This window comes from Schistocerca gregaria, chromosome 4 (assembly GCF_023897955.1).
Source record: "Schistocerca gregaria isolate iqSchGreg1 chromosome 4, iqSchGreg1.2, whole genome shotgun sequence".
NCBI lineage: Eukaryota > Metazoa > Arthropoda > Insecta > Orthoptera > Acrididae > Schistocerca > Schistocerca gregaria.
This window is the reverse complement of record NC_064923.1, coordinates 13,328,324-13,353,949: the sequence shown is the minus strand read 5'-3', so window position 1 is coordinate 13,353,949 and position 25,626 is coordinate 13,328,324. Positions and strand designations below refer to the sequence as shown.

General features: G+C 44.4%; 6 non-coding genes across 6 annotated transcripts; all 6 read right to left on the bottom strand.

Annotated features, from left to right (window-relative positions):
- Positions 1–16,802: 16,802 nt before the first annotated feature.
- Trnat-agu (transfer RNA threonine (anticodon AGU)) lies at positions 16,803–16,874 on the bottom strand. Its single transcript has one exon. It is a non-coding gene; the product is annotated as a tRNA-Thr (tRNA).
- Positions 16,875–18,333: 1,459 nt separating this feature from the next.
- Trnat-agu (transfer RNA threonine (anticodon AGU)) lies at positions 18,334–18,405 on the bottom strand. Its single transcript has one exon. It is a non-coding gene; the product is annotated as a tRNA-Thr (tRNA).
- Positions 18,406–19,849: 1,444 nt separating this feature from the next.
- Positions 19,850–19,921, bottom strand: Trnat-agu (transfer RNA threonine (anticodon AGU)). The gene has a single exon. It is a non-coding gene; the product is annotated as a tRNA-Thr (tRNA).
- Positions 19,922–21,365: 1,444 nt separating this feature from the next.
- On the bottom strand, positions 21,366–21,437 carry Trnat-agu (transfer RNA threonine (anticodon AGU)). The gene has a single exon. It is a non-coding gene; the product is annotated as a tRNA-Thr (tRNA).
- A 1,450-nt stretch (positions 21,438–22,887) lies between these two features.
- Trnat-agu (transfer RNA threonine (anticodon AGU)) lies at positions 22,888–22,959 on the bottom strand. Its single transcript has one exon. It is a non-coding gene; the product is annotated as a tRNA-Thr (tRNA).
- Positions 22,960–24,400: 1,441 nt separating this feature from the next.
- On the bottom strand, positions 24,401–24,472 carry Trnat-agu (transfer RNA threonine (anticodon AGU)). Its single transcript has one exon. It is a non-coding gene; the product is annotated as a tRNA-Thr (tRNA).
- Between the last annotated feature and the right edge of the window lie 1,154 nt (positions 24,473–25,626).

Sequence of the window (25,626 nt, the reverse complement as noted above, 5' to 3'; positions counted from 1 at the left end):
GACGAAAACGAGCTGATTTGTGAGGTTTTCACTACATATGTACGCTTTTAATATTCTCTCGTGTAACGTGGCTGCAACATTTGTTTCATGCAAAATCTTAAGCTCTTCGTTCGTCTGCAAGGCACAAAGTAGGCTAATAAGTGAATGATCGATAACTATAACTTGAATTGTACTGTTCTGAATGCCCGAATACATCATTTTGAAGCTTCTTCAATCTTTTACTATGGTGCTTTTAGTGTCACCGCATACTACAGTACTCGACATTAGCCTGCAGACGATAAATGTAACCGTTTCAGAGAGAATAGCGGCCAATGTGACAATCTGGCATTAGTTCGATTCGAAAACAAACGACGAAAACGAGCGGATTTCTAAGATTTTGAATACATATGTACGCTTTTCATATTCTCTCGTGTAACGTGGTTGCTACATCTTTTTCATGCAAAATATTAAGGTCGTCGGTCGTCTCCAAGGCACCAAAGTCGGCTAATAACTGAGTAATCGATAAATGTAACTTGAATTGTACTGCTTCTGAATGGCCGAATACATGATCTTAAAAGCAACTTCCCTCTTCTACTATGGTGCATTTCGTGTCTCCGCATACCGAAGAACTCGACATAAGCCTGTAGACGATAAATGCAACCATTTCAGAGAGAATAGCGCCCAATGTGACAATCCGGCATTAGGTCGATTCGATAACAAACTACAAAAAAGAGCGGATTTCCTAGGTTTTTGCTGCATACGAACGCTTTTCATATTCTCTCGTGTAACTTTGCTGCAAGACCTTGTTTCATGTAAAATCTTATGGTCGTTGGTCGTCTCCAAGGCACCAAAGTCGGCTAATAAGTGAATAATCGATTACTGTAACTTGAATTGTACTGCTCCTGAATGGCCGAATACATGAACTTAAAAGTTTCTTTAGTCTTTTACTATGGTGCTTTTAGTGTCTTCGCATACCGCAGAACTCGGCATGAGACTGCAGACGATGAATGTAACCGTTTCAGAGAGAATAGCGCCCAATGTGACAATCTAGCATTATTTCGACTCGATAACAAACGACGAAAATTAGCGGATTTCTTAGGTTTTTACCCCATACGAATGCTTTTCGTATTCTCTCGTGTAACGTTGCTGCTAGACCTTGTTTCATGCAAAATATGGAGGTCGTCGTTCGTCTCCAAGGCACCAAAGTCGGCTAATAAGTAAATGAATGGTATCTATAGTTTGCATTGTACTGCTTCTGAATGGCCAAATACATCAACTTAGAAACTTCTTCTCTCTTCTACTATGGTGCATTTAGTGTCTCAGCATACGGAAGCGCTCGCCATAAAACTCCAGACGATAAATGTAACCGTTTCAGTGACAATAGCGCCCAAAGCGACAATCCGGCATTAGGTCGGTTCAAAAACAAACGACGAAAACGAGCGGATTTGTAAGGATTTTTACTACATATGTACGCTTTTCATATTCTCTCATGTATCGGGGCTGCTAGACCTTGTTTCATGCACAATTGCAAGATCGTCGGTCGTGTCCAAGGCACAAAATTCGGCAATTAAGTGAGTAAACGATAACTAAACATGAATTGTACTCCTTCATACTGGCCGAATACATGAACTTAGAAGCTTCTTCTGTCTTCTGCTAATGTGTGACTAGTGTCTCATCATACCGCAGCACTCGACATAAGCTTGCAGTCGATAATTGTAGCCGTTTCAGAGAGAATAGCGGCCAATGTGATAATCTGGCATTAGGTCGATTCGATAACAAACGACGAATAGGAACGTATTTCTTAGGTTTTTACTGCATACGAACGCTTTTCATATTCTCCCGTGTAACGTGGCTGCTAGACCTTGTTTCATGCAAAATATTAAGGTCTTCGGTCGTCTCCAAGGCACCAGAGTTGGCTAATAAGTGAATGATCGATAACTATAACATGAATTGTACTGCTTCTGAACGGCCGAATACATGAACTTAAAAGCTTCTTCCCTCTTCTACTATGATGCATTTAGTGTCTCCGCATACCGCAACACACGACATGCGTTTGCAGACGATAATTGTAACCCTTTCAGAGAGAATAGCGGGAATTGTGACAATCGGGCATTAGTTCGATTCGATAGCAAAGGACGATAACGAGCGGATTTCTTAGGTTTTTACTGCATACGAACGCGTTTCATATTTTCTCGTGTAACGTGGCTGCTAGACCTTGTTTCATGAAAACTATTAAGGTCGTCGGTAGTCTCCAAGGCACAAAAGTTGGCTAATAAGTGAATAATGGATAACTGTAACTTGAATTGTGCTGCTTCTGAATGGCCGAATACATGAACTTCAAAGGTTCTTCCCTCTTCTACTATGGTGCTTTCAGTGTCTCCGCATACCGCGGCACTCGTCATTAGCCTGCAGTCGATAATTGTAGCCGTTTCAGAGAGAATAGCGGCCAATGTGATAATCTGGCATTAGGTCGATTCGTTAACAAACGACGAAAACGAGCGTATTTCTTAGGTTTTTACTGCATACGAACGCTTTTCATATTCTCTCGTGTAACGTGGCTGCTAGACCTTGTTTCATGCAAAATATTAAGGTCTTCGGTCGTCTCTAAGTCACCAAAGTCGGCTAATAAGTGAATGATCGATAACTGTAACATGAATTGTACTGCTTCTGAATGGCCAATTACATGAACTTAAGAGCGTCTTCCCTCTTCTAATATGGTGCTTTTAGTGTCAATCTGGTATTAGTCGATTCGATAACAAACGACGAAAACGAGTGATTTCTTAGGTTTTTATTGCATGCGAACGGTTTTCATATTCTCTCGTCTAACGTGGTTGCTAGACCTTGTTTCATGCAAAATATTAAGTTCTTCGGTCGTCTCCAAGGCTCCAGAGTTGGCTAATAAGTGAATGATCGATAACTGTAACTTGATATGTACTGCTTCTGAGTGGCCCAATATATCAAATTAGAAACTCCTTCTCTCTATTACTATGGTGACTTTAGTCTCTCCGCAAGCCGCTGCACTCGACATAAGCCTGCAGACGATAAACGTAACCGTTTCAGAGAGATTAGCGGCCAATGTGACAATCTGGCATTAGGGCGATTCGATAACAAACGTCGAAAACGAGCTGATTTCTAAGATTTTTACTGTATATGTACGCTTTTTATATTCTCTCGTGTAACGTGGCTGCTTAACCTTGTTTCATACAAAATATTAAGGTCGTCGTTCGTCTCCAGGGCACGTAAGTCAGCTAATAAGTTCAGAATATCCGAATACATCATTTTGAAGCATCTTCAATCTTTTACAATGGTGCTTTTAGTGTCTCCGCATACTACAGCACTCGACATTAGCCTGCAGACGATAAATGTAACCGTTTCAGAGAGAATAGCGGCCAATGTGACAATCTGGCATTAGTTCGATTCGAAAACAAACGACGAAAACGAGCGGATTTCTAAGATTTTGACTACATATGTACGCTTTTCATATTCTCTCGTGTAACGTGGCTGCTACACCTTGTTTCATGCAAAATATTAAGGTCGTCGGTCGTCTCCATGGCACCAACGTCGGCTAATAAGTGAATAATAGATAACTGTAACTTGAATTGTACTGCTTCAGAATGGCCAAATAAATAAACTTAAAAGTTTCTTTAGTCTTTTACTATAGTGCTTTTAGTGTCACCGCATACCACAGAACTCGGCATGAGACTGCAGACGATAAATGTAACCGTTTCAGAGAGAATAGCGCCCAATGTGACAATCTAGCATTAGGTCGATTTGATAACAAACGTCGAAAACGAGCGGATTTCTTAGGTTTTTACGCCTTACGAACGCTTTTCACATTCTCTCGTGTGACGTTGCTGCTAGACCTTGTTTCATGCAAAATATTAAGGTCGTCGTTCTTCTGCAAGGCACAATGTAGGCCAATAAGTGAATGATCGATAACTATAACTTGAATTGTACTGCTTCTGAATGGCCGAATACATCATTTTGAAACTTCTTCAATCTTTTACTATGGTGCTTTTAGTGTCTCCGCATACTACAGCACTCGACATAAGCCTGCAGACGATAAATGTAACCGTTTCAGAGAGAATAGCGGCCAATGTGACAATCTGGCATTAGTTCGATTCAAAAACAAATGACGAAAACGAGCTGATTTCTAAGATTTTTACTACATAGGTACGCTTTTCATATTCTCTTGTGTAACGTGGTTGCTACACCTTGTTTCATGCCAAATCTTAAGGTCGACCGTCGTGTCCAAGGCACCACATTCGGCTAATAAGTGAATAATCGATAACTAATCATGAATGGTACTCCTACCTACTGACCGAATACATGAACTTAGAAGCTTCTTCTCTCTTCTGCTAATGTGCGATTAGTGTCCTATCATACCGCAGCACTCGGCATAAGCATGCAGTCGATAATTGTGGCCGTTTCAGAGAGAATAGCGGCGAATGTGACAATGTGGCATTAGGTCGATTCGATATCAACCGACGAAAACGAGCGGATTTCTAGGTTCTTACTGCTTACGAACGCTTTTCATATTCTCTCGTGTAACGTGGCTACTAGACTTTGTTACATGCATAATCGCTATATCGTCGGTCGTGTCCAAGGCACCAAAGTCGGCTAATAAGTGAATGATCGATAACTGTAGCTTGATATATACTGCTTCTGAATGGCCCAATATATCAACTTAGAAACTCCTTCTCTCTATTACTATGGTGACTTTAGTCTCTCCGCATGCCGCTGCACTCGACATAAGCCTGCAGACGAAAAACGTAACCGTTTCAGAGAGATTAGCGGCCAATGCGACAATCTGGCATTAGGGCGATTCGATAAAAAACGTCGAAAACGAGCGGATTTCTAAGATTTTTACTACATATGAACGCTTTTAATATTCTCTCGTGTAACGTGGCTGCTACACCTTGTTTCATGCAAAATATTAAGGTCGTCGGTCGTCTCCAAGGCACCAACGTCGGCTAATAAGTGAATAATCGATAACTATAACTTGAATTGAACTGCTACTGAATGGCCGAATATATGAACTTAGAACTTCTTCTCTCTTCTATTATGGTGCCTTTAGGGTCTCCGCATACCGCAGCACTCGACATAAGCCTGTAGACGGTTAACGTAACCGTTTCAGAGAGAATAGTGGCCAATGTGTCAATCTGACATTAGATCGATTCGATAACAAACGACGAAAACGAGCGGATTTCTAAGATTTTTACTACATATGTACGCTTTTCATATTCTCTCGTGTAACGTTGCTGCTAGACCTTGTTTCATGCAAAATATTAAGGTTGTCGGTCGTCTTCAAGGCATCAGAGTCGGCTAAGAAGTGAATGATCGATCGATAACTGTAACTTGAATTGTACTGCTTCTGAATGGCCGAATACATCAACTTAGAAACTTATTCTCTCTTATACAATGGTTCATTTAGTGTCTCCGCTTACCGAAACACTCGCAATAAATCTTCAGACGATAAATGTCACCGTTTCAGAGAGAATAGCGCCCAATGTGAGAATCCGGCATTAGGTCGATTCAAAAACAAACGACGAAAACGAGCTGATTTGTGAGGTTTTCACTACATATGTACGCTTTTAATATTCTCTCGTGTAACGTGGCTGCAACATTTGTTTCATGCAAAATCTTAAGCTCTTCGTTCGTCTGCAAGGCACAAAGTAGGCTAATAAGTGAATGATCGATAACTGTAACTTGAATTGTACTGTTCTGAATGGCCGAATACATCATTTTGAAGCTTCTTCAATCTTTTACTATGGTGCTTTTAGTGTCACCGCATACTACAGTACTCGACATTAGCCTGCAGACGATAAATGTAACCTTTTCAGAGAGAATAGCGGCCAATGTGACAATCTGGCATTAGTTCGATTCGAAAACAAACGACGAAAACGAGCGGATTTCTAAGATTTTGAATACATATGTACGCTTTTCATATTCTCTCGTGTAACGTGGTTGCTACACCTTGTTTCATGCAAAATATTAAGGTCGTCGGTCGTCTCCAAGGCACCAAAGTCGGCTAATAACTGAGTAATCGATAAATGTAACTTGAATTGTACTGCTTCTGAATGGCCGAATACATGATCTTAAAAGCAACTTCCCTCTTCTACTATGGTGCATTTCGTGTCTCCGCATACCGAAGAACTCGACATAAGCCTGTAGACGATAAATGCAACCATTTCAGAGAGAATAGCGCCCAATGTGACAATCCGGCATTAGGTCGATTCGATAACAAACTACAAAAAAGAGCGGATTTCCTAGGTTTTTGCTGCATACGAACGCTTTTCATATTCTCTCGTGTAACTTTGCTGCAAGACCTTGTTTCATGTAAAATCATATGGTCGTTGGTCGTCTCCAAGGCACCAACGTCGGCTAATAAGTGAATAATCGATTACTGTAACTTGAATTGTACTGCTTCTGAATGGCCGAATACATGAACTTAAAAGTTTCTTTAGTCTTTTACTATGGTGCTTTTAGTGTCTTCGCATACCGCAGAACTCGGCATGAGACTGCAGACGATGAATGTAACCGTTTCAGAGAGAATAGCGCCCAATGTGACAATCTAGCATTATTTCGACTCGATAACAAACGACGAAAATTAGCGGATTTCTTAGGTTTTTACCCCATACGAATGCTTTTCGTATTCTCTCGTGTAACGTTGCTGCTAGACCTTGTTTGATGCAAAATATTGAGGTCGTCGTTCGTCTCCAAGGCACCAAAGTCGGCTAATAAGTGAATGAATGGTAACTATAGTTTGAATTGTACTGCTTCTGAATGGCCAAATACATCAACTTAGAAACTTCTTCTCTCTTCTACTATGGTGCATTTAGTGTCTCAGCATACGGAAGAGCTCGCCATAAAACTCCAGACGATAAATGTAACCGTTTCAGAGACAATAGCGCCCAATGCGACAATCCGGCATTAGGTCGGTTCAAAAACAAACGACGAAAACGAGCGGATTTGTAAGGATTTTTACTACATATGTACGCTTTTCATATTCTCTCATGTATCGGGGCTGCTAGACCTTGTTTCATGCACAATTGCAAGATCGTCGGTCGTGTTCAAGGCACAAAATTCGGCAATTAAGTGAGTAAACGATAACTAAACATGAATTGTACTCCTTCATACTGGCCGAATACATGAACTTAGAAGCTTCTTCTGTCTTCTGCTAATGTGTGATTAGTGTCTCATCATACCGCAGCACTCGACATAAGCTTGCAGTCGATAATTGTAGCCGTTTCAGAGAGAATAGCGGCCAATGTGATAATCTGGCATTAGGTCGATTCGATAACAAACGACGAATAGGAACGGATTTCTTAGGTTTTTACTGCATACGAACGCTTTTCATATTCTCCCGTGTAACGTGGCTGCTAGACCTTGTTTCATGCAAAATATTAAGGTCTTCGGTCGTCTCCAAAGCACCAAAGTCGGCTAATAAGTGAATGATCGATAACTATAACATGAATTGTACTGCTTCTGAACGGCCGAATACATGAACTTAAAAGCTTCTTCCCTCTTCTACTATGATGCATTTAGTGTCTCCGCATACCGCAACACACGACATGCGTTTGCAGACGATAATTGTAACCCTTTCAGAGAGAATAGCGGGAATTGTGACAATCGGGCATTAGTTCGATTCGATAGCAAAGGACGATAACGAGCGGATTTCTTAGGTTTTTACTGCATACGAACGCGTTTCATATTTTCTCGTGTAACGTGGCTGCTAGACCTTGTTTCATGAAAACTATTAAGGTCGTCGGTAGTCTCCAAGGCACAAAAGTTGGCTAATACGTGAATAATGGATAACTGTAACTTGAATTGTACTGCTTCTGAATGGCCGAATACATGAACTTCAAAGGTTCTTCCCTCTTCTACTATGGTGCTTTCAGTGTCTCCGCATACCGCGGCACTCATCATTAGCCTGCAGTCGATAATTGTAGCCGTTTCAGAGAGAATAGCGGCCAATGTGATAATCTGGCATTAGGTCGATTCGTTAACAAACGACGAAAACGAGCGTATTTCTTAGGTTTTTACTGCATACGAACGCTTTTCATATTCTCTCGTGTAACGTGGCTGCTAGACCTTGTTTCATGCAAAATATTAAGGTCTTCGGTCGTCTCTAAGTCACCAAAGTCGGCTAATAAGTGAATGATCGATAACTGTAACATGAATTGTACTGCTTCTGAATGGCCAATTACATGAACTTAAGAGCGTCTTCCCTCTTCTAATATGGTGCTTTTAGTGTCAATCTGGTATTAGTCGATTCGATAACAAACGACGAAAACGAGTGATTTCTTAGGTTTTTAGTGCATGCGAACGGTTTTCATATTCTCTCGTCTAACGTGGTTGCTAGACATTGTTTCATGCAAAATATTAAGTTCTTCGGTCGTCTCCAAGGCTCCAGAGTTGGCTAATAAGTGAATGATCGATAACTGTAACTTGATATGTACTGCTTCTGAATGGCCCAATATATCAAATTAGAAACTCCTTCTCTCTATTACTATGGTGACTTTAGTCTCTCCGCAAGCCGCTGCACTCGACATAAGCCTGCAGACGATAAACGTAACCGTTTCAGAGAGATTAGCGGCCAATGTGACAATCTGGCATTAGGGCGATTCGATAACAAACGTCGAAAACGAGCTGATTTCTAAGATTTTTACTGTATATGTACGCTTTTTATATTCTCTCGTGTAACGTGGCTGCTACACCTTGTTTCATGCAAAATATTAAGCTCGTCGGTCGTCTCCATGGCACCAACGTCGGCTAATAAGTGAATAATCGATAACTGTAACTTGAATTGTACTGCTTCAGAATGGCCAAATAAATAAACTTAAAAGTTTCTTTAGTCTTTTACTATAGTGCTTTTAGTGTCACCGCATACCACAGAACTCGGCATGAGACTGCAGACGATAAATGTAACCGTTTCAGAGAGAATAGCGCCCAATGTGACAATCTAGCATTAGGTCGATTTGATAACAAACGTCGAAAACGGGCGGATTTCTTAGGTTTTTACGCCTTACGAACGCTTTTCACATTCTCTCGTGTGACGTTGCTGCTAGACCTTGTTTCATGCAAAATATTAAGGTCGTCGTTCTTCTGCAAGGCACAATGTAGGCCAATAAGTGAATGATCGATAACTATAACTTGAATTGTACTGCTTCTGTATGGCCGAATACATCATTTTGAAACTTCTTCAATCTTTTACTATGGTGCTTTTAGTGTCTAGGCATACTACAGCACTCGACATAAGCCTGCAGACGATAAATGTAACCGTTTCAGAGAGAATAGCGGCCAATGTGACAATCTGGCATTAGTTCGATTCAAAAACAAATGAAGAAAACGAGCTGATTTCTAAGATTTTTACTACATAGGTACGCTTTTCATATTCTCTTGTGTAACGTGGTTGCTACACCTTGTTTCATGCCAAATCTTAAGGTCGACCGTCGTGTCCAAGGCACCACATTCGGCTAATAAGTGAATAATCGATAACTAATCTTGAATGGTACTCCTACCTACTGACCGAATACATGAACTTAGAAGCTTCTTCTCTCTTCTGCTAATGTGCGATTAGTGTCCTATCATACCGCAGCACTCGGCATAAGCATGCAGTCGATAATTGTGGCCGTTTCAGAGAGAATAGCGGCGAATGTGACAATCTGGCATTAGGTCGATTCGATATCAACCGACGAAAACGAGCGGATTTTTTAGGTTTTTACTGCTTACGAACGCTTTTCATATTCTCTCGTGTAACGTGGCTACTAGACTTTGTTACATGCATAATCGCTATATCGTCGGTCGTGTCCAAGGCACCAAAGTCGGCTAATAAGTGAATGATCGATAACTGTAACTTGATATATACTGCTTCTGAATGGCCCAATATATCAACTTAGAAACTCCTCCTCTCTATTACTATGGTGACTTTAGTCTCTCCGCATGCCGCTGCACTCGACATAAGCCTGCAGACGATAAACGTAACCGTTTCAGAGAGATTAGCGGCCAATGCGACAATCTGGCATTAGGGCGATTCGATAAAAAACGTCGAAAACGAGCGGATTTCTAAGATTTTTACTACATATGAACGCTTTTCATATTCTCTCGTGTAACGTGGCTGCTTGACCTTGTTTCATACAAAATATTAAGGTCGTCGTTCGTCTCCAGGGCACGTAAGTCAGCTAATAAGTTCTGAATATCCGAATACATTATTTTGAAGCTTCTTCAATCTTTTACTATGGTGCTTTTAGTGTCTCCGCATACTACAGCACTCGACATTAGCCTGCAGACGATAAATGTAACCGTTTCAGAGAGATTAGCGGCCAAAGTGACAATCTGGCATTAGGGCGATTCGAAAACAAACGACGAAAACTAGCGGATTTCTAAGATTTCGACTACATATGTACCTTTTTAATATTCTCTCGTGTAACGTGGCTGCTACACCTTGTTTCATGCAAAATATTAAGGTCGTCGGTCGTCTCCAAGGCACCAACGTCGGCTAATAAGTGAATAATCGATAACTATATCTTGAATTGAACTGCTACTGAATGGCCGAATATATGAACTTAGAACTTCTTCTCTCTTCTACTATGGTGCCTTTAGGGTCTCCGCATACCGCAGCACTCGACATAAGCCTGTAAACGGTTAACGTAACCGTTTCAGAGAGAATAGTGGCCAATGTGTCAATCTGACATTAGGTCGGTTCAAAAACAAACGACGAAAACGAGCGGATTTGCAAGGTTTTTACTACATATGTACGCTTTTCATATTATCTCATGTAACGTGGCTGCTAGACCTTATTTCATGCTCAATCGCAAGATCGTCGGTGGTGTCCAAGGCACAAAATTCGGCTATTAAGTGAATAATCGATAAATAAACATGAATTGTACTCCTTCATATTGGTCGAATACATGAACTTAGAAGCTTCTTCTGTCTTCTGCTAATGTGTCATTAGTGTCTCATCATACCGCAGCACTCGACATAAGCTTACAGTCGATAATTGTAGCCGTTTCAGAGAGAATAGCGGCCAATGTGACAATCTGTCATTAGATCGATTCGATATCAACCGACGAAAACGAGCGGATTTCTTAGGTTTTTTTTTTACATATGAACGCTTTTCATATTCTCTCGTGTAACGTGGCTGCTAGACCTTGTTTCATGCAAAATATTAAGGTTGTCGGTCGTCTTCAAAGCATCAAAGTCGGCTAAGAAGTGAATGATCGATCGATAACTGTAACTTGAATTGTACTGCTTCTGAATGGCCGAATGCATCAACTTAGAAGCTTCTTTAATCTTCTAGTATGGTGCTATAAGTGTCTCCGCATACTACAGCACTCGACATAAGCCTGCAGACCATAAATGAAACCGTTTCATAGAGAAGTGTGCCCTATATGACTATCCGGCATTAGGTCGATTCAAAACCAAACGTCGAAAACGAGCGGATTTCTAAGATTTTTACTACATATGTACGCTTTTCATATTCTCTCGTGTGACGTGGCTGCTACATCTTGTTTCATGCAAAATCTTAAGGTTGTCGGTCGTGTCCAAGGCACCAAATTCGGCTAATAAGTGAATAATCGATTACTGTATCTTGAATTGTACTGCTTCTGAATGGGCGAATACATGAACTTAAAAGCTTCTTCTCTCTTCTGCTAATGTGCGATTAGTGTCACATCATACCGCAGCACTCGACATAAACATGCAGTCGATAATTGTGGCCGTTTCAGAGAGAATATCGGCCAATGTGACAATCTGGCATTAGGTCGTTTCGATATCAACCGACAAAAACGAGCGGATTTCTTAGGTTTTTACTACTTACAAACGCTTTTCATATTCCCTCGTGTAACGTGGCTACTAGACTTTGTTGCATGCAAAATCGCAAGATCGTCGGTCGTGTCCAATTCACCAAAGTCCAGAGGCCGGGCCGTAACGTAGAGACCAAGGTGTTTTCTAGTCTGTACACAGGGCAGCCAAGCGTCGCCTGTGATAGGTCGTTCTTGACCAAGCGTTAAGGCGGCGGATTTATTGACGTTTAACATGGCACCACTATCTCTTTGGAATTCCTCAAGAATGCGTTTCGCTGCGGTGACATCGCGAACGTCGTTAAGAAGCACGCTGACATCGTCTGCGTAAGCTTGGACCACAGACTTGATACCATAAAACTGGAATCCAGGGAGGCTATGATGTAGATGGCGCAACAAGGGTTCCATGAGGATCGCATAGAGCGTCGTTGAAAGTGGACAGCCTTGCTTGATACCCCGTGAGAGCTGGACGTACTCCGTCAATGTATTATTGATCAGGAAGCGTGTACGGGTACCACTGATACAGTTGTTGATGAGGTGGATAAAATTAAGACTGAAGCCCATTGATTCCATCACGCCGCTGAGATAGTGATAGTCAGCTCGATCGTAAGCCTTATCGAAGTCAAGAAATGCTATGGCCATAGGAGTGCGGGTGGCCCAGGTGAGGGAGACGAGATCCCGATATAGCGCCAAAATGGTGGACAGCGACCGACCACGGATCGCACTCATTTGGTATGGTCCCAGAAGATAGGGTAACAGCTGCCGTAACCGGGCATTGAGGGCGCGCGTCAGAAGCTTAAAGTCGGCATTGAGCAGAGTAATGGGCCGCAGATCTTTGGTGGTGGTCGGCGTCGGCGTCTTAGGTATTAAAACAGTTAACCCTTCTGTGAAGGCTGGGGGTAGAGCAATCCCACGTAGTACTTCATTGTACATCTCTGTGAGTTCGTCCCCTAATATAGGCCAATATTTGACGTAAAACTCGACAGAGAGCCCGTCCGTGCCCGGAGATTTATTTCGTGGCGCAGCAAGCAGGGCATCCTTCAGTTCTTCTTTGGTAAAGGGAGCAAGCAGGTCCCGATTGAGGTCGTCGGTAATGCGGTACGGCGGGGGTCCAGAAAGATACCATTCTCGCACTTTCTCATGTGGTACACCAGCACAGGTGTAAAGTGCAGCAAAGTGGTTGGTAACATGGTTTTTGATGTCTCGCTGTAGGGTATAACAAGCACCGTCTGCATCCTGCAACTTATGAATAAGTTTCCTACGCGCTGCACGTAACTGTTGGACGATATGATGGACTGACGTCTGCTGTTGCGGCAAGTTTGTGGAGTCACGTGCTCGAATCTGGTGGCCGACGGCGGTGCAGGCCGTCAAGGATGTAATCTTGGCTTGGAGTCTGCGTACGTGCGTGATGTTATTAGGCACCTGATGATAATCCCGGTACAATTCTCGCAGGGCACAGAAATAGAATTCAGTGATTTCCTTCTCACCGCGAGCACGAATCCGGGCGTGGTGCTTGATGCAAGTAATGAGTTTCCCCTTTGCATGAAGCGTCCACCAATCAATCCACGTGGAATACGTGGGCCTGCTTGATGTTACGGAGTGCCAAACTGACCGGATCTTACGCTCTAAAGTGGCGTCTTGTAAGAGGCGACAGTTGAGTTGCCATCGTCCGAAGCCTCTATAAACTTTCTGCGGTGAGTGATTAAAGACGATGTGGTAAGCGATATGGTCACTGAAATTAACGGGCCAATATTCGCAAGTTCCCACGTCGGCTAAAAGACCGCGTTGCACATATATGCGATCTAACCTGCTGGAAGATGTCTGCGTAAAGTGAGTAAAGGCAACTTCATCTGGGTGTAAGGTCGCCCACGTGTCGACTGACTGCAATTCTGTAACCAGTGTTAGCAGTTCCTGGCTGAAGTTAAAGTTCGGCGTTTGATCGGTGCGGCGCAATACGCAGTTAAAGTCACCACCCATAATAATACGCAGACGCAAGTCGGTGATTAGATTCGCTATCTCTCCCGTGTAAAAGTCCCTCCTCGGCGCTCGCGCGTTGGAACCGGAAGGGGCGTACACATTAAGAAGGAGTACATCATGGAACTGTGCGGCAATGCCTCGTCCGGTAGGTAACATGGACAAACAAGAACATTCAATGCCTTCCCGATACAGAATGATCGTACCTGCCTCCGTCCCTATATTGACAATGGCGTCATAACCGGGGACGTCGGCTAGGAGTGGAGTCAGTGCTTCCTGTACGAACAGAATATCTATATCAGCGGCCCGTAAATAATGTCGAAGGCTGGGGATTTTTGCTTGAGAGACAATGCGGTTAACATTTATGGTAGAAATCTTATAGGATTGTCGTGAACGGAGCGATGTGGGATGAGTGGTCATCTGCAGATGAAAACAGGTACGATTTTTATCCCTTCAACAGTCGTCCGCTTCGGAGGTCGTATAAGTCTAGACGTCGCCGTCCGTGGACGCTGCATTGCGCCGAGACGTAAGCAGCGTATCACCAGTTGCCATCGGTTCTTCACGCTCGGGATTGCCAGTCATATCTTCAATATCATCCGCCCAATTATCGACAGACACAGCCGTCGTCGCGCCTGCTGCAGCAGTTCCGGAACCGCATTGCGGGCCGTCACCCTGCACATCTGCCACTTGGGCCGTCCGCGGTGGTGCACTAATATGTGCCCTCCCCGTGTCAAGGTTGGATACATCATCGTCAATATTCATGGGTGAGGCCAACGACGGAAGACAATCTTCGGTCCCCGAAGTGTCATCGCAGATCATGCGGCCCGCGTGTTTGGCCTTTTCACGCAAGGGAGGTGCCGATTGAGCTGCCGCCGGACGAGCGATCCGACGTTTCTTGTGCTTTTTCGGGGAGGACCCACTGACAGAGGCTTCCGCATTCTTTAAAGGAAGAGGAAGAGTCTCTGTCTCTTGCTGGCTGTCAGTGGCGGTAGTGGCCGCCTCCACAACGTCAACCCTGGCTTCCTCACGTGAGGCGTCACGGGGCACCGCGGCTAGCAAGCCAGCGACCGGCAAGGCTTCCTGAGCGGTAGAGATTTCCATAGGTACATCTCCGTCATTCGTAACATCGGCCACACTAAGTCCGACTTCCGCAGCCGACGCAGTGGGTGTATTTGCACGGACCGCCGCTACATGAGTAGTCGGTAATATTGTCGGTTGCGGGGGAGGGCCCAGTTCACCCGCAGGCAGCTGCGTTACACGTCGTTGGATGCACTGTGCCCGGACGTGTCCCGTGGAATTACAGCCTGAACATGTACGAGGCTGTCCCTCATATATGATTATCGCCCTATATCCACAAATCGTTAGGTAGGACGGAATATGCCGTTGCAATTCGATCTTAATTTGCCGCACACCGTTCAAAACAGGGTACTTATGGAACGGGGCCCACTTTTCGGCAATGTTACTGATAATTTTGCCGTAGGACTTAATAGAAGCATTAATTTGTTCAGCCGAGATTTCAAAAGGCAACTCGAAAATCCTAACGGTACGAATACCAAGACCAGCGTGGACAACAGTCACCTCACCAACATTCCCGTCACTGTGTCGAAATTTATAGGTACCGCCACATGAATCGATGATTTTGTCGCACAATTCTGGGTCACGCAATTTGATATAAACTGTGCTACTGACAATAGACAAATGGATACCAATGATATCGGTGGGAGGCAATTTTACGTCTTCATCGAGAAATCGTTCGACTTCGTAATATTTCGGTCGAGAAAAACTTCCATCAAACATAAACTTCAAAGTATCTTTCCGCTCTGGGTGATCCATGTTAGGTTCTATTCGTTACAAACAAGATGTTTGCGCGCCGCAACGGCCCTCGACTCACCACGTGCCGCACCGCAGGCCGCAGCTGAGCACGTAAACAACGGTCCAGGCAAGTCCGACCTGCACGACGGCCGCGCCTCGACTGACTGAGCTAGCCGCGCTGCCTCGGTGAGTATATGCTGGTTAGCACGTCACACAGTACTCGTTTGGGTTGATTGGTCCCATACAGAACCTCCCCATGTTGCCTAATGTTTTCCTAACGTCACACTCGTCACGTAGTTCACTTTTATTTCATAATCATTTCTGAGAGGTAACAGAATTGCATGACAACCTGCAGAGCTAGTTTCGTCAAAATTAACACACATACTTGATGTGACTCATAAGCCGAACGAGTTACTTTCCGACGTTATTTTAGATGTGCAAGTGCCAGTCAAAAACACGCGACGACGGCAATATGCAAACCAATTCGCTAGTTAACACCGGTCTTGTTGTGCGTGTTTTAAGCTGAAGAGCATCTCCAAGCAGAAAATGGTCAACAGCAACATTCACACGGTTTCGTACTGCTCAAGTGCTACACTAAAACGGTATGTTTCTTTTTCAGATCTGGAAAAACACGACCGAGAGAGGAAGCAAACACGCAATCTTTGGATACGAAGTCCGACGCCTTATCCATTAGGCCACACGGTCACTGACAAACAAGTGGAACTTATATACGACTCATCTCAAAACGCTCACACCACTGAGGAGTTGTGTTTTCGTTCTACACAGACGCTGCCCCTTGCTCTTTCCCACCTATTTGATACATTCAACCTGCTACGAGACCTACCAAATATAGACTGGGAAACTAAACCACACACTTTGTGCATTCGGAAATGTAAGGCAGGGCGTCCCTCGCCGCATTTGCTACGATGTCCATTTGCTACTTCTGCAGAAGTAGCGGCGGCGGCGACGACGACGACGACGACGACGACGACGACGACGACGACGACAACCGCGGAAGGCTCTGAGATATGTGAGAAATACATCTATAAAATATATTTCAGACTGTCCCATCCCACCTTATGCTGTACCGCTTTGGCAAATGCTTTATCTGCGCCATTCGCCTTAATCACATCTGAGAGTAATTCTTAATAAAACGCCTCTCGCTAATTGTTAGTCATCCCAGATACTGTTTGCTATAAGGCCACGACGCGCAACTGATATCCAAAATTCGTCTGCCTCCTGTGAGGATCGAACTCACGACCCCTGGTTTACTAGACCAGTGCTCTGCCACTGAGCTAAAGAGGCGCTGCCTAGCGGTACCTTTGCGTACTTCATCCTTACGGTCGTCTGGATCATCAGACTTCAGCTGACAACACTTCATATTACCGTCTAATGTTTGCAGCTATGGCGACCCATTACTGCTTGGCTACACATCTGACACGTAAACGAAGTGCTCTCCAAATAACACCACTTGCATTTCAGAACATGTCTTTCACACATGTCTACAAAATCACCTTCACCTTCAAATACAGTTTCCTTGCGACTGACGGAGACGTAGGCAAAGTTTAAAGTTGCTATTTCCATTACATCACGTTAATGAGAAAAACGGTAAGTTACATCTGCAGAGGAACAAAATTCCGTTCCTCCCCACGTGGGGCTCGAACCCACGACCCTGGGATTAAGAGCCTTATGTTCTACCAACTGTGCTAGCCGCGCTGCCTCGGTGAGTATATGCCGGTTAGCATGTCACACAGTACTCGTTTGGGTTGATTGGTCCCATACAGAACCTCCCCATGTTGCCTAATGTTTTCCTAACGTCACACTCGTCACGTAGTTCACTTTTATTTCATAATCATTTCTGAGAGGTAACAGAATTGCATGACAACCTGCAGAGCTAGTTTCGTCAAAATTAACACACATACTTGATGTGACTCATAAGCCGAACGAGTTACTTTCCGACGTTATTTTATATGTGCAAGTGCCAGTCAAAAACACGCGGCGACGGCAATATGCAAACCAATTCGCTAGTTAACACCGGTCTTGTTGTGCGTGTTTTAAGCTGAAGAGCATCTCCAAGCAGAAAATGGTCAACAGCAACATTCACACGGTTTCGTACTGCTCAAGTGCTACACTAAAACGGTAAGTTTCTTTTTCAGATCTGGAAAAACACGACCGAGAGAGGAATCAAACACGCAATCTTCGGATACGAAGTCCGACGCCTTATCCATTAGGCCACACGGTCACTGACAAACAAGTGGAACTTATATACGACTCATCTCAAAACGCTCACACCACTGAGGAGTTGTGTTTTCGTTCTACACAGACGCTTCCCCTTGCTCTTTCCCACCCATTTGATACATTCAACCTGCTACGAGACCTACCAAATATAGACTGGGAAACTAAACCACACACTTTGTGCATTCGGAAATGTAAGGCAGGGCGTCCCTCGCCGCATTTGCTACATTGTCCATTTGCTACTTCTGCAGAAGTGGCGACGACGACGACGACGACGACGACGACGACGACGACGACGACGACGACCGCGGAAGGCTCTGAGATATGTGAGAAATACATCTATAAAATATATTTCAGACTGTCCCATCCCACCTTATGCTGTACCGCTTTGGCAAATGCTTTATCTGCGCCATTCGCCTTAATCACATCTGAGAGTAATTCTTAATAAAACGCCTCTCGCTAATTGTTAGTCATCCCAGATACTGTTTGCTATAAGGCCACGACGCGCAACTGATATCCAAAATTCGTCTGCCTCCTGTGAGGATCGAACTCACGACCCCTGGTTTACTAGACCAGTGCTCTGCCACTGAGCTAAAGAGGCGCGGCCTAGCGGTACTTTTGCGTACTTCATCCTTACGGTCGTCTGGATCATCAGACTTCAGCTGACAACACTTCATATTACCGTCTAATATTTGCAGCTATGGCGACCCATTACTGCTTGGCTACAGATCTGACACGTAAACGAAGTGCTCTCCAAATAACACCACTTGCATTTCAGAACATGTCTTTCACACATGTCTACAAAATCACCTTCACCTTCAAATACAGTTTCGTAGCGACTGACGGAGACGTAGGCAAAGTTTAAAGTTGCTATTTCCATTACATCACGTTAATGAGAAAAACGGTAAGTTACATCTGCAGAGGAACAAAATTCCATTCCTCCCCACGTGGGGCTCGAACGCACGACCCTGGGATTAAGAGCCTTATGTTCTACCGACTGAGCTAGCCGCGCTGCCTCGGTGAGTATATGCCGGTTAGCATGTCACACAGTACTCGTTTGGGTTGATTGGTCCCATACAGAACCTCCCCATGTTGCCTAATGTTTTCCTAACGTCACGCTCGTCACGTAGTTCACTTTTATTTCATAATCATTTCTGAGAGGTAACAGAATTGCATGACAACCTGCAGAGCTAGTTTCGTCAAAATTAACACACATACTTGATGTGACTCATAAGCCGAACGAGTTACTTTCCGACGTTATTTTATATGTGCAAGTGCCAGTCAAAAACACGCGGCGACGGCAATATGCAAACCAATTCGCTAGTTAACACCGGTCTTGTTGTGCGTGTTTTAAGCTGAAGAGCATCTCCAAGCAGAAAATGGTCAACAGCAACATTCACACGGTTTCGTACTGCTCAAGTGCTACACTAAAACGGTAAGTTTCTTTTTCAGATCTGGAAAAACACGACCGAGAGAGGAATCAAACACGCAATCTTCGGATACGAAGTCCGACGCCTTATCCATTAGGCCACACGGTCACTGACAAACAAGTGGAACTTATATACGACTCATCTCAAAACGCTCACACCACTGAGGAGTTGTGTTTTCGTTCTACACAGACGCTGCCCCTTGCTCTTTCCCACCCATTTGATACTTTCAACCTGCTACGAGACCTACCAAATATAGACTGGGAAACTAAACCACACACTTTGTGCATTCGGAAATGTAAGGCAGGGCGTCCCTCGCCGCATTTGCTACGATGTCCATTTGCTACTTCTGCAGAAGTGGCGACGACGACGACGACGACGACGACGACGACGACCGCGGAAGGCTCTGAGATATGTGAGAAATACATCTATAAAATATATTTCAGACTGTCCCATCCCACCTTATGCTGTACCGCTTTGGCAAATGCTTTATCTGCGCCATTCGCCTTAATCACATCTGAGAGTAATTCTTAATAAAACGCCTCTCGCTAATTGTTAGTCATCCCAGATACTGTTTGCTATAAGGCTACGACGCGCAACTGATATCCAAAATTCGTCTGCCTCCTGTGAGGATCGAACTCATGACCCCTGGTTTACTAGACCAGTGCTCTGCCACTGAGCTAAAGAGGCGCGGCCTAGCGGTACTTTTGCGTACTTCATCCTTACGGTCGTCTGGATCATCAGACTTCAGCTGACAACACTTCATATTACCGTCTAATATTTGCAGCTATGGCGACCCATTACTGCTTGGCTACACATCTGACACGTAAAGGAAGTGCTCTCCAAATAACACCACTTGCATTTCAGAACATGTCTTTCACACATGTCTACAAAATCACCTTCACCTTCAAATACAGTTTCGTAGCGACTGACGGAGACGTAGGCAAAGTTTAAAGTTGCTATTTCCATTACATCACGTTAATCAGAAAAACGGTAAGTTACATCTGCAGAGGAACAAAATTCCGTTCCTCCCCACGTGGGGCTCGAACCCACGACCCTGGGATTAAGAGCCTTATGTTCTACCGACTGAGCTAGCCGCGCTGCCTCGGTGAGTATACGCCGGTTAGCACGTCACACAGTACTCGTTTGGGTTGATTGGTCCCATACAGAACCTCCCCATGTTGCCTAATGTTTTCCTAACGTCACACTCGTCACGTAGTTCACTTTTATTTCATAATCATTTCTGAGAGGTAACAGAATTGCATGACAACCTGCAGAGCTAGTTTCGTCAAAATTAACACACATACTTGATGTGACTCATAAGCCGAACGAGTTACTTTCCGACGTTATTTTAGATGTGCAAGTGCCAGTCAAAAACACGCGGCGACGGCAATATGCAAACCAATTCGCTAGTTAACACCGGTCTTGTTGTGCGTGTTTTAAGCTGAAGAGCATCTCCAAGCAGAAAATGGTCAACAGCAACATTCACACGGTTTCGTACTGCTCAAGTGCTACACTAAAACGGTATGTTTGTTTTTCAGATCTGGAAAAACACGACCGAGAGAGGAATCAAACACGCAATCTTCGGATACGAAGTCCGACGCCTTATCCATTAGGCCACACGGTCACTGACAAACAAGTGGAACTTATATACGACTCATCTCAAAACGCTCACACCACTGAGGAGTTGTGTTTTCGTTCTACACAGACGCTGCCCCTTGCTCTTTCCCACCCATTTGATACATTCAACCTGCTACGAGACCTACCAAATATAGACTGGGAAACTAAACCACACACTTTGTGCATTCGGAAATGTAAGGCAGGGCGTCCCTCGCCGCATTTGCTACATTGTCCATTTGCTACTTCTGCAGAAGTGGCGACGACGACGACGACGACGACGACGACGACGACCGCGGAAGGCTCTGAGATATGTGAGAAATACATCTATAAAATATATTTCAGACTGTCCCATCCCACCTTATGCTGTACCGCTTTGGCAAATGCTTTATCTGCGCCATTCGCCTTAATCACATCTGAGAGTAATTCTTAATAAAACGCCTCTCGCTAATTGTTAGTCATCCCAGATACTGTTTGCTATAAGGCCACGACGCGCAACTGATATCCAAAATTCGTCTGCCTCCTGTGAGGATCGAACTCACGACCCCTGGTTTACTAGACCAGTGCTCTGCCACTGAGCTAAAGAGGCGCGGCCTAGCGGTACTTTTGCGTACTTCATCCTTACGGTCGTCTGGATCATCAGACTTCAGCTGACAACACTTCATATTACCGTCTAATATTTGCAGCTATGGCGACCCATTACTGCTTGGCTACACATCTGACACGTAAACGAAGTGCTCTCCAAATAACACCACTTGCATTTCAGAACATGTCTTTCACACATGTCTACAAAATCACCTTCACCTTCAAATACAGTTTCGTAGCGACTGACGGAGACGTAGGCAAAGTTTAAAGTTGCTATTTCCATTACATCACGTTAATGAGAAAAACGGTAAGTTACATCTGCAGAGGAACAAAATTCCATTCCTCCCCACGTGGGGCTCGAACTCACGACCCTGGGATTAAGAGCCTTATGTTCTACCGACTGAGCTAGCCGCGCTGCCTCGGTGAGTATATGCCGGTTAGCATGTCACACAGTACTCGTTTGGGTTGATTGGTCCCATACAGAACCTCCCCATGTTGCCTAATGTTTTCCTAACGTCACGCTCGTCACGTAGTTCACTTTTATTTCATAATCATTTCTGAGAGGTAACAGAATTGCATGACAACCTGCAGAGCTAGTTTCGTCAAAATTAACACACATACTTGATGTGACTCATAAGCCGAACGAGTTACTTTCCGACGTTATTTTATATGTGCAAGTGCCAGTCAAAAACACGCGGCGACGGCAATATGCAAACCAATTCGCTAGTTAACACCGGTCTTGTTGTGCGTGTTTTAAGCTGAAGAGCATCTCCAAGCAGAAAATGGTCAACAGCAACATTCACACGGTTTCGTACTGCTCAAGTGCTACACTAAAACGGTAAGTTTCTTTTTCAGATCTGGAAAAACACGACCGAGAGAGGAATCAAACACGCAATCTTCGGATACGAAGTCCGACGCCTTATCCATTAGGCCACACGGTCACTGACAAACAAGTGGAACTTATATACGACTCATCTCAAAACGCTCACACCACTGAGGAGTTGTGTTTTCGTTCTACACAGACGCTGCCCCTTGCTCTTTCCCACCCATTTGATACATTCAACCTGCTACGAGACCTACCAAATATAGACTGGGAAACTAAACCACACACTTTGTGCATTCGGAAATGTAAGGCAGGGCGTCCCTCGCCGCATTTGCTACGATGTCCATTTGCTACTTCTGCAGAAGTGGCGACGACGACGACGACGACGACGACGACGACGACGACGACCGCGGAAGGCTCTGAGATATGTGAGAAATACATCTATAAAATATATTTCAGACTGTCCCATCCCACCTTATGCTGTACCGCTTTGGCAAATGCTTTATCTGCGCCATTCGCCTTAATCACATCTGAGAGTAATTCTTAATAAAACGCCTCTCGCTAATTGTTAGTCATCCCAGATACTGTTTGCTATAAGGCCACGACGCGCAACTGATATCCAAAATTCGTCTGCCTCCTGTGAGGATCGAACTCATGACCCCTGGTTTACTAGACCAGTGCTCTGCCACTGAGCTAAAGAGGCGCGGCCTAGCGGTACTTTTGCGTACTTCATCCTTACGGTCGTCTGGATCATCAGACTTCAGCTGACAACACTTCATATTACCGTCTAATATTTGCAGCTATGGCGACCCATTACTGCTTGGCTACACATCTGACACGTAAAGGAAGTGCTCTCCAAATAACACCACTTGCATTTCAGAACATGTCTTTCACACATGTCTACAAAATCACCTTCACCTTCAAATACAGTTTCGTAGCGACTGACGGAGACGTAGGCAAAGTTTAAAGTTGCTATTTCCATTACATCACGTTAATCAGAAAAACGGTAAGTTACATCTGCAGAGGAACAAAATTCCGTTCCTCCCCACGTGGGGCTCGAACACACGACCCTGAGATTAAGAGCCTTATGTTCTACCGACTGAGCTAGCCGCGCTGCCTCGGTGAGTATACGCCGGTTAGCACGTCACACAGTACTCGTTTGGGTTGATTGGTCCCATACAGAACCTCCCCATGTTGCCTAATGTTTTCCTAACGTCACACTCGTCACGTAGTTCACTTTTATTTCATAATCATTTCTGAGAGGTAACAGAATTGCATGACAACCTGCAGAGCTAGTTTCGTCAAAATTAACACACATACTTGATGTGACTCATAAGCCGAACGAGTTACTTTCCGACGTTATTTTAGATGTGCAAGTGCCAGTCAAAAACACGCGGCGACAGCAATATGCAAACCAATTCGCTAGTTAACACCGGTCTTGTTGTGCGTGTTTTAAGCTGAAGAGCATCTCCAAGCAGAAAATGGTCAACAGCAACATTCACACGGTTTCGTACTGCTCAAGTGCTACACTAAAACGGTATGTTTCTTTTTCAGATCTGGAAAAACACGACCGAGAGAGGAATCAAACACGCAATCTTCGGATACGAAGTCCGACGCCTTATCCATTAGGCCACACGGTCACTGACAAACAAGTGGAACTTATATACGACTCATCTCAAAACGCTCACACCACTGAGGAGTTGTGTTTTCGTTCTACACAGACGCTGCCCCTTGCTCTTTCCCACCCATTTGATACATTCAACCTGCTACGAGACCTACCAAATATAGACTGGGAAACTAAACCACACACTTTGTGCATTCGGAAATGTAAGGCAGGGCGCCCCTCGCCGCATTTGCTACATTGTCCATTTGCTACTTCTGCAGAAGTGGCGGCAGCGGCGACGACGACGACGACGACAACCGCGGAAGGCTCTGAGATATGTGAGAAATACATCTATAAAATATATTTCAGACTGTCCCATCCCACCTTATGCTGTACCGCTTTGGCAAATGCTTTATCTGCGCCATTCGCCTTAATCACATCTGAGAGTAATTCTTAATAAAACGCCTCTCGCTAATTGTTAGTCATCCCAGATACTGTTTGCTATAAGGCCACGACGCGCAACTGATATCCAAAATTCGTCTGCCTCCTGTGAGGATCGAACTCACGATCCCTGGTTTACTAGACCAGTGCTCTGCCACTGAGCTAAAGAGGCGCGGCCTAGCGGTACTTTTGCGTTCTTCATCCTTACGGTCGTCTGGATCATCAGACTTCAGCTGATAACACTTCATATTACCGTCTAATATTTGCAGCTATGGCGACCCATTACTGCTTGCCTACACATCTGACACGTAAAGGAAGTGCTCTCCAAATAACACCACTTGCATTTCAGAACATGTCTTTTACACATGTCTACAAAATCACCTTCACCTTCAAATACAGTTTCGTAGCGACTGACGGAGACGTAGGCAAAGTTTAAAGTTGCTATTTCCATTACATCACGTTAATCAGAAAAACGGTAAGTTACATCTGCAGAGGAACAAAATTCCGTTCCTCCCCACGTGGGGCTCGAACCCACGACCCTGGGATTAAGAGCCTTATGTTCTACCGACTGAGCTAGCCGCGCTGCCTCGGTGAGTATATGCCGGTTAGCACGTCACACAGTACTCGTTTGGGTTGATTGGTCCCATACAGAACCTCCCCATGTTGCCTAATGTTTTCCTAACGTCACACTCGTCACGTAGTTCACTTTTATTTCATAATCATTTCTGAGAGGTAACAGAATTGCATGACAACCTGCAGAGCTAGTTTCGTCAAAATTAACACACATACTTGATGTGACTCATAAGCCGAACGAGTTACTTTCCGACGTTATTTTATATGTGCAAGTGCCAGTCAAAAACACGCGGCGACGGCAATATGCAAACCAATTCGCTAGTTAACACCGGTCTTGTTGTGCGTGTTTCAAGCTCAAGAGCATCTCCAAGCAGAAAATGGTCAACAGCAACGTTCACACGGTTTCGTACTGCTCAAGTGCTACACTAAAACGGTATGTTTCTTTTTCAGATCTGGAAAAACACGACCGAGAGAGGAATCAAACACGCAATCTTCGGATACGAAGTCCGACGCCTTATCCATTAGGCCACACGGTCACTGACAAACAAGTGGAACTTATATACGACTCATCTCAAAACGCTCACACCACTGAGGAGTTGTGTTTTCGTTCTACACAGACGCTGCCCCTTGCTCTTTCCCACCCATTTGATACATTCAACCTGCTACGAGACCTACCAAATATAGACTGGGAAACTAAACCACACACTTTGTGCATTCAGAAATGTAAGGCAGGGCGTCCCTCGCCGCATTTGC